The sequence below is a fragment of the Drosophila ficusphila genome, unplaced genomic scaffold (genome assembly GCF_018152265.1).
Source record: "Drosophila ficusphila isolate 14025-0441.05 unplaced genomic scaffold, ASM1815226v1 contig_794, whole genome shotgun sequence".
NCBI lineage: Eukaryota > Metazoa > Arthropoda > Insecta > Diptera > Drosophilidae > Drosophila > Drosophila ficusphila.
The window spans coordinates 172,857-181,262 of NW_025064740.1; positions in this window are offsets into that span (position 1 = coordinate 172,857).

Genomic DNA, 8,406 nt, shown 5'->3' on the forward strand with positions numbered 1-8,406 from the left:
TCCTGTAAATAAAGACAATCTCCCCTACAATATTTAAATTAATTCTTATTTAAATAAAACCGTATTGTGAAGAGTTCAGCCATTGGAATATTTTTCAATTTGAATCTCTTTCAGGCATCGCAATGCGTTTGCTTTCATCGTGAGCTTGAGGCAACCTTTTGTCCGGTTTGGCAGTGGGGACACCCATCAATGGTCGTTGTGGTAAGACTGTAGCGAGCGGCAAGAAAATGCCGCTTTTGAGTAATGTGCGAAAATTTTATTTTTAAATTAAAATAAAATGGTTACCCCCGCTTCGCCTGCCACTCGAGCCATCGCCGGTAGCAATTAAAAGCGACCCCGGATCCACTCAGGGGCTCCAAATGCATTTGCATTGGTAATGTTAACGTCGTTTCGCAGCCCGGAGACCAACCGGAGTCCAATTCCGCATCCGGAGCCGACTACGTGGCCATGACCGTACTGAGAGTCCGACCATTGCGTTGCCAATTTAATTTCAATGGCTAAGAGCGAACGATTGGTTTTGGTGGGCGATCCAGTGGGTGGTCCATTGGTGAAATATGGGCAAGACAAATTATTGGTTTTTCTTTGAGTGCGCTTAAAATGAGGGAAACTGTTTAATTAAAATGAAGTGGAACGATGCGGACGACTGGTCAGCTGCTAATTGCGGTCAACTAAAATGCGAATTGCGAAAGGATCAATCGGGAGTAAATTCGAATGCGTATCATTCCGGTTATAATGTCTAAACTGAGTCAATTATTCATTTTCCGGGCGAGATAAATGTTTGAAATTAATCACATTCCCGGCGTCATTAAATATGTGGCCACTTTATTCGCGGCTTGTTTACTCGTTCATTATGCAACACTTTCATCGCATTACACAAACAATCCCCACTTAATGCAGTTTAACATATTCGCATGTCCGATTACGCATTAATGAAAATGCCAGCCAATGTTGAAATTGCTGAACGCTTTGGCGCCCAAACAGGTCATCGAATATTTAAAATAAATTTTGACCTGAGAAGGGGAATAAACTGTGGGTGGCTTGAATGGGTTTTGGGAATTTTTTAATTTCCGTTTCAATTGCCTGGCCTGTCATGTTTGTTATTCGTAACAAAACATCAATTTTCCCAAAGGCAAACAGGAAATAAAATATGTCCACCAAACAACTAACATGCACACCCACTCACTGAGATTCCATATGCTTGCAAATTCAATCTGCTTAAAACCGAAAAATAAAAAGCAGACAATTTTCACAGGCGAAAGAGCTTGAAAGTTTGGATTAGGGGCGATTAGCTGGCAATGTTTGCGATGCCAGTCTTTAGTGGCTGAAACGCGGGCATCGAATTGGGATCTGTGCCGTGTCCGGTGAATCCTCAATGGCATCTAATAAATCTCGTTCGCATAACAATGGCTGCGATCCAGCGGTACAGCGGTTTGTGTGTGTGGCGTTTTGTGGCATACCCGCATGCAAGTGCCACTTTTTGCACCGTTTCCCATTGTTCTCCTCCCAGGCAAGCGATATTATAGCACCGCACCACTCCACATTCACTTTTATGATTATTTTTCATTATCAAAGCGAGCTCGGTTAATGCAACAACAATACCCCTGGAAACGTAGCACATGTGGACGTGGAGGAGTCGGCTTCCCCTGCACCATAAAATAGACAACAAATTGTTGAGCTTGTTTGGTGTTTTGTTCGCTGGTTCGCTGGGCTCTCCGCTGGGAATTCCACTGCAAGTTCGGTTGGTAAAATTAATAAAAGGAAAATATTTAAGCATAGTCTATGAACGGGAGGGTTGTATATTGCCACATGTACACAGGGCCCTGACATTGTCTGTTCGTTGCGACAACGTGTCGTATACGCAATGCTCGTAATACTCCAAACATGCAATGTACACTGGCCATTTTCCGGGGGGGAAAGGGCGAAGTGGTGGAATTACTGCGGGGATTTGTTTTAATTAGTCGGGGGATTAAGTGCGGCAAATTGAAAAGAGTTGTCTTTATGGCGACGGTAATTGCTTGATCAAATATGCGTGACTATGCAGTTGATGGATATGCAAATGCCAAATTCTAGTAATTCATAAGTTGATTAGCTGGCCCAGCTTGGGCTCCCCACTGAGGGAGGATCTCATTGTTATGGGGGCTTGTGCTTCATTTCGGGATAAGTACGACGGACTGGACGTGAATGAAGGATGCCATTTGTACACAGAAAAAAAACATAGCATTATCAGTAAGTTTAATAGTAGGTACTTTATGTAATTAATAAATTATTTCAACTGAAGAAAGATACTTTGAATAGTGTTAATAAATAGAACAACTTTAAGTTCCATTATTTTTATTTTTATTTATTTTTTTAGTTACTTGTTACCTTCGGCTATAAATATACCCTTAACTAGTGGAGTATAAAACTTGCGTATTTACCACAAGAATTGTGAATCTGAGTAATAGGTATTTGATTGTCAAGGCACTCCTGTTTCATACTACAGTTTTGCACATGTGAAACCTTTTTAATTTTTTTCTGTGTAATTGATTAGGCTTTGTCCAATATCCCAGTATGCTCCACTGATAGTTTGTATTTATGGCCCACGTATTGGACATAAATGTACAGCAATTGTTCCTTGCAAAGTGTATTTGCTTTGTGGCAATTGTCTCCGATTGTTCCGGTTTCAAGATGGAATAACAATTTCACCCGGAGCAGGGACCAATTGAACTCGGTTTGGCCTGCTACCCCCGATTTCTCAGCCCTCGTGTGAGATTATTGAACTTGAGCACATGTCACGCTCATCAGGACAAATATTTAAATAAGCTCGCAACTGTTGCCTCGGGCCAGAAATTGAGTTTGCACACTTCTGCGAAATTGTAACTACAAAGCGTTCTCTCACTTCTCCTTCTTACACAAAAATAAAGGTTTAGAGAAATATTACTTTTTCTGGCATTAAAACTGGACACTTTTTACAATAAACAACACGGCATTAATGGCTGACTTCCAAAAAATATAACTTCACAACGATGTCAATGAATCTTTCTCCCTGCGCTAATAATTAGTGACCCCTTCAACTTTATGGGCTTTTAATTGAAATGCCAAAATGGGAGCTGCGACAATGAGCAATACCTATATATACCGCTACACATTCATTAAAAAACTTTCGGGCCAAGAGCAACACGTTCCGAGTTGCGAAAGTTTTGCGATTGTCAAAAACTATAAGAAAAGGCAAGCCAACCGCAAAAAAGAAAGCCGCACAAAAGTTCCGGGGTCGTGGCTGCGACTCCGTCCGGGAAACTGCCTTTGCATTCATGGAGAAATAAACAAACTAAGCCAAAATAAAATAAAATAAAATAAATAGAGTAAAATCAAAATAGGGCAAAAGCAGCAGAATTAAACCGAAGCTGGTTTCTATGAAAGTTTGACATTTGCTGCCAAAAGAAGAGGGCACAGATTGCAAATTAAAAACAATGTCTGCAGTGGAGTTCCGGAGACCCGGCTGCAATTTTAAATCTCCGCGCTGATTAAACTCAGGCAGTGGAATGGGTGTTGCAAAAATCCGTAGAGTGGATGACCGACTGCAATCTACTGTTCTGTTCCGCAATTCTCCGCTTTCTTCCTAGTAAATCTTTCATCAGTCCCGACGCGAATCATCCTTCAAGCGTCCCGCTTCTTTGGGATTTCCCATGGCCACAGTTGGCTAGCCAATTTGTCCTCGTTCTTTTCATTTTTTTCTTCTGCACTTGCATCCACACACTTGTCATGCTATTTATGAGTTTATTATTTTTTCCCTACTTTATTATTTAGCTACCCCTATGCTGCTGCTCCCGCGATCCCATGTCCTTCGCCGCTTCTCAGCTAAATCCTTTCGCTGGCGCTTAAAACTTTCTTTTACTGCCACTGCTGCAATTTTTCACAACTTTTTGAACAGCGTTTTTTCAACATTCCTCCGACTCCCTGGTCTCAAGCTGCCCCTCATGCGTTCATGCCCATGTTATTTATTTAGTGGCTTTATCCACATACCCTACGAAAAGGAATCTGAATGCATCAATTATTATTATTTATTTTATTTGTTTATTTTATTTTCAACAGCAAAAAATACACTTTTACTTGAGAAAGAAGTATAAATGTAGAAAGCTCTAAAAACATTTTTATGTGTTTTACCTTATTACACTTATTTAAACAATCAGATTGGTATTGGTGTAATACTTACTCATAAATAATAAAAACAATTTCAACTCGCCTTTTGACACTTCGCTTTATAAACTGATTCCTCCAATTGGCTAAATTAATTCTGTCAATTAAAAGCTTTAAAAATTGAATTATAAACTTATATCGTTTATCAAATGCTAATAAAATAGATTTATAGTGCATTGCCTGGCTTCCGTTTAAAAGTCTGTGTTTTAAATTGCTTTATTTTTCTGCTGGATATTTTTTTAATCTCCTCTTTCACAGTTGCTTAAATTGTTTGTAATTTTTTGTCAGTGGCGGTTGTTTCTGTGTGTTTCGGTTTCATTATGACAGCAGACGACGACGAACTGCTTTTGAGTTTTACTCCAAGTGTTGTTTTTAGTCTTTTTGCTCGTGTTGGCATTTATGTTGGCTAGATAAATAGTTTTTCGCCCATTCTCAGCTGGTGGCTTTTAATTATTTCCAAGTTGAAAGCGCAAATTGAAAATGCCAAAAAATTATGAGAAAATTGTTTCGTAATTAGTTGGAAAAGAAGAACAGTTTTTATTTTCACTTAATTGGTTAGATCAAGAATTCAACTGCCTCGTCTCTTATGAACTCGTAAATGAGAAAATCCTGTACGAGATTAATTTTTAATTGTGAACTGTAACCTTCGATGTCGATTTGCATGAACCAAAGTTAAGAGTTTCGTTGTTATTTATCATTCATGCCACATGCTGCATGCAATCGAAACAAACATCGAAGTGGGAGAGCCAAGAACCAAGGAAAATCTCTAACTAAATTCAAGTTTGCAAGCACTTCGGGCCATTCTCAAAAATATGTACGAGATGGAGGCGAAGTTTTCGCAACTTCACAAGACGCCCGAAGCCACTGGCGAGATTTGCTCCCAAGTATTTGCCACTCATATGCATAAAATGTGCAACATACAGCAGTCAAGTGGCGGAGTACTTATTTTATTGACACGCAAAACGCAGACAAATGCCCAGGAGAGACAGAAGGATACAATTCCGACACCTGTAAAACTCTCGTTTCCCCAGTTGATAATTTCACAAGTTCCTTTTTACTTTGCCCCGCTTGATTTCCATTCCGGTTATCCCTCAAAGGACCAAAAAATAGACGATAAATGGTTCGAAAGGTTGGCTGTCAGTGCACACGAGCATTTTGATTCGGATTGTTCCTCAATTGGACAACTCCCCACTTTCTGTCTGAGATGGAAATTTTGCATTAATTTTGTTTTGATTCCCTGCTCTTGTGATTTCCCTGTCTCCCTTCCCTCTTATTCCTGCCCTGCCGAAATGTTCATAATATTTTTCACATTTCATTGGAAAATTAAATTCCTGGCATATTTTTTGGCCCGGCAAGCAGGGCATGGACCGCAACATCAGCGTAAGCAGCCGGCACACTCGAAGCACCGAGCCCCAAAATCGGACCCAACTATGGTAGACAACAACATCTGGCTTTGGGTCCGCTGTCAGTTGGCCTCTTGGAGAACAGCATTTCCATCTCGGGTTTTTCGCTTTCGTTTTTGCATGACAAGCTTTTCTGTTATTGAACAATCACCGGCAAAATCTCGGAGTGCAAAAATAGAAAATATAAATGGAAGAAAGCCCTCTAGGACCTGAGTAGTAAACACAACCAAACCTTTGTTATCCTAAGTATTTGCACGTCGACAGAAATTCAAACAATTTCTAGGTACATCTTAATAAAAACCTCATATACCAATTTAAATAAAAAGAGATATGCAGAGAGGTTACACTTAACTTGTATACAAGGTTTATTCTGTAAGATAGTTCCATTGCCTTCTCCATTTTTGCATATTTTATTTATATTTCGAAATTTTTGTAAAAGTAATTATTATATGTTTTTAAGGGAGCATTCAATGTATTTCTTAAAAGTTTAGTGCATTTAAATTTATTGATTAAACCATAAAGTTGTAAAACCATACTTTTTTTAAAATTTAAATACATTGTTTAATTTGTTGTTATTTCCATATCTTTTAAAATTTTGAAAAGTAAGTATGTACATGTAATTTCTTACCTTACTAACATGTAAATAGTTAGTAGTCGGCTTTTAACAAATTTATTAATAATAAATAGGGCATATTATACATAAATAGTATATATTATAGCATATATTATATATTTAAGTTCTTCCTTCACATTTGCTAGTGTAACAGACCCCCTTAACTTTCACCCGGTTTATATATAGGCGGTTTTGAAATATTACCATACGGATCACGGAGCTGATAGCTCCTGATCTTCCTCGGGGCCATCCATAACCTTTGGGCTGACTCCTTATCACACACTCGCATTGGCCACTTATCAGCGCTGTCTCCCCGCCGCGCTTCTGTTATCTGCGGACTGCTTGCAATCAATCAACTACAATCGCACGAAGGGCAACTGGGACTCTGGTCCTCCGCCGGGTTTGGCCTCTCTTTATGGTTTGGCTGTTGATTTTACTACAAAATAAATACATGAAACGCAGCAGGGAGCAGGGGGACATGAGTTGGTGGAATAACAATATATATAAAGTCCAAACTGATAAGCAAAACATCAGCGGGAGCAAAATGTTCAACGGTTGACGGTATGTAATCGAAATCAAATCAAAACAAAAGGGGGATTCACTTCAAGCCGAGATCGAATCAAAGATACCCTGCGAAGTGAATCGGATTAATTGCCGGTTTCTCTATTATCAACTTTTCCAATAAGGGATGTCGTGCTCCCCTCCTTTGGGGATAGGGTATTCATAGAATAAGGACCCCTCCCCCCTCCTGCAAATCCTTTGAAATATGGCTTGACCAAAGGCATTTATGTGGGAGACAGCCCAGCGGGAGATTTTTGGCCAGTCCTGGTTACGATAACATGAGCTGACAGCCATTAGGAATGTGGAGCCGACTGCAGCGGTGACTTTGATTGTGTCGGCGTGCGTGTGATATACGCGCGACCATTTCATTCATGCCCCGGCTTTGCTCCCAACTGCGCTCCACAAACTCGTCTTCCTCTTATTTCCATTCATTCGCCACGCATTTTGAAAGCCGAGAAGATGTTTAACAAAAAAAAAAGACACAGCGAGCGTCAATCGTTATCTGCTAGAAGGCCTGACATCCCCCACACTTTGAAAAACTCAGCTCTTTGATTTCTTGAAAACTGTTCTCTATGTGATCTTACCATGGAAATTAATTTATTTACAAGAAACCCTTAACGATTAAATTTAAGAGTAATTTTGTAATGTTTTTCTGAGCTTCCTGATATGTTTTAATTGGTAATAAAAATAATATTTAAGTATGTTGTGAAGGAAGCATTTAAATGAAATATATAATTTTTCGTTATGTTATTTGTAAAATATCGTAATCAAGGAATGACGCATTAAATTCGCGTTATATTTTAAAAATATTAAAATGTGGGTTAGATTTTTTTGTCAAATTGTATTTCTAAATAATTTATTGTAAAAGTCTTGGATTTTAAAAAGTGTTAACAACAAATAAAAACAAGTTTCAGTTTAGATTTTAAGTCACAATAAGTTTTGGTCTTACAAATAAATTTACTGTAGTTGGTTTTTTAACAAATAAAGGTATGGTATTTTTTTTTTTCGTGCTTTCGCACTTATATCCTTTTTTTTTTTTTTTTTTCAGGATTGCAGTTTTTGATGCACAATTTCTCAGAGTGCATCGCGGGCTAGCGGGTATGTGTGTGCCGGAATCTGTGTCTGTGTGGGTTGTCGATAGTCGGCTCAGCCCGAGAGCCTGCGAACGAGGAGCGGAAAACGAGCGAAGGCGACAGCAGCAGAAGCAGCATCGCCTCGGAATCAGCATCAGTGGAATCCATCGGCCATTCGTGTTTGCCGCTTCGTGGGCAACGGACGCCTTCTAAGAACTCAAGTGGAGTGACGGGCACGAGCTGAAAAGCGGAACCGGAAACGAAATCGAAAGAGAGCAAACAAGCCTGTTGAGGCTTTGGCGGCGCGTTCAAACCGGAAGTAAGGATAAATTCACCGATTTCTGACTTCGCTGGCAGTTGTGCGCCATCCTGTTGCGCCGTCGCAATATATTTTCTAGTTTTTGCGTGTGTGTGAGTGGGTTAGTTGTGTCTAACGTACCGGAAATGAGCCTGCAGCTCATTAATGTGTGCCGTTTTTTTACAAACAAAGTGCACTGAAATGCGACAAATTCAAGTGAGGGGAAAACGTGATTACGTTGCAGAACCCAAATGTAGTGGAAAATGTGCAAAAAGAGGCTGG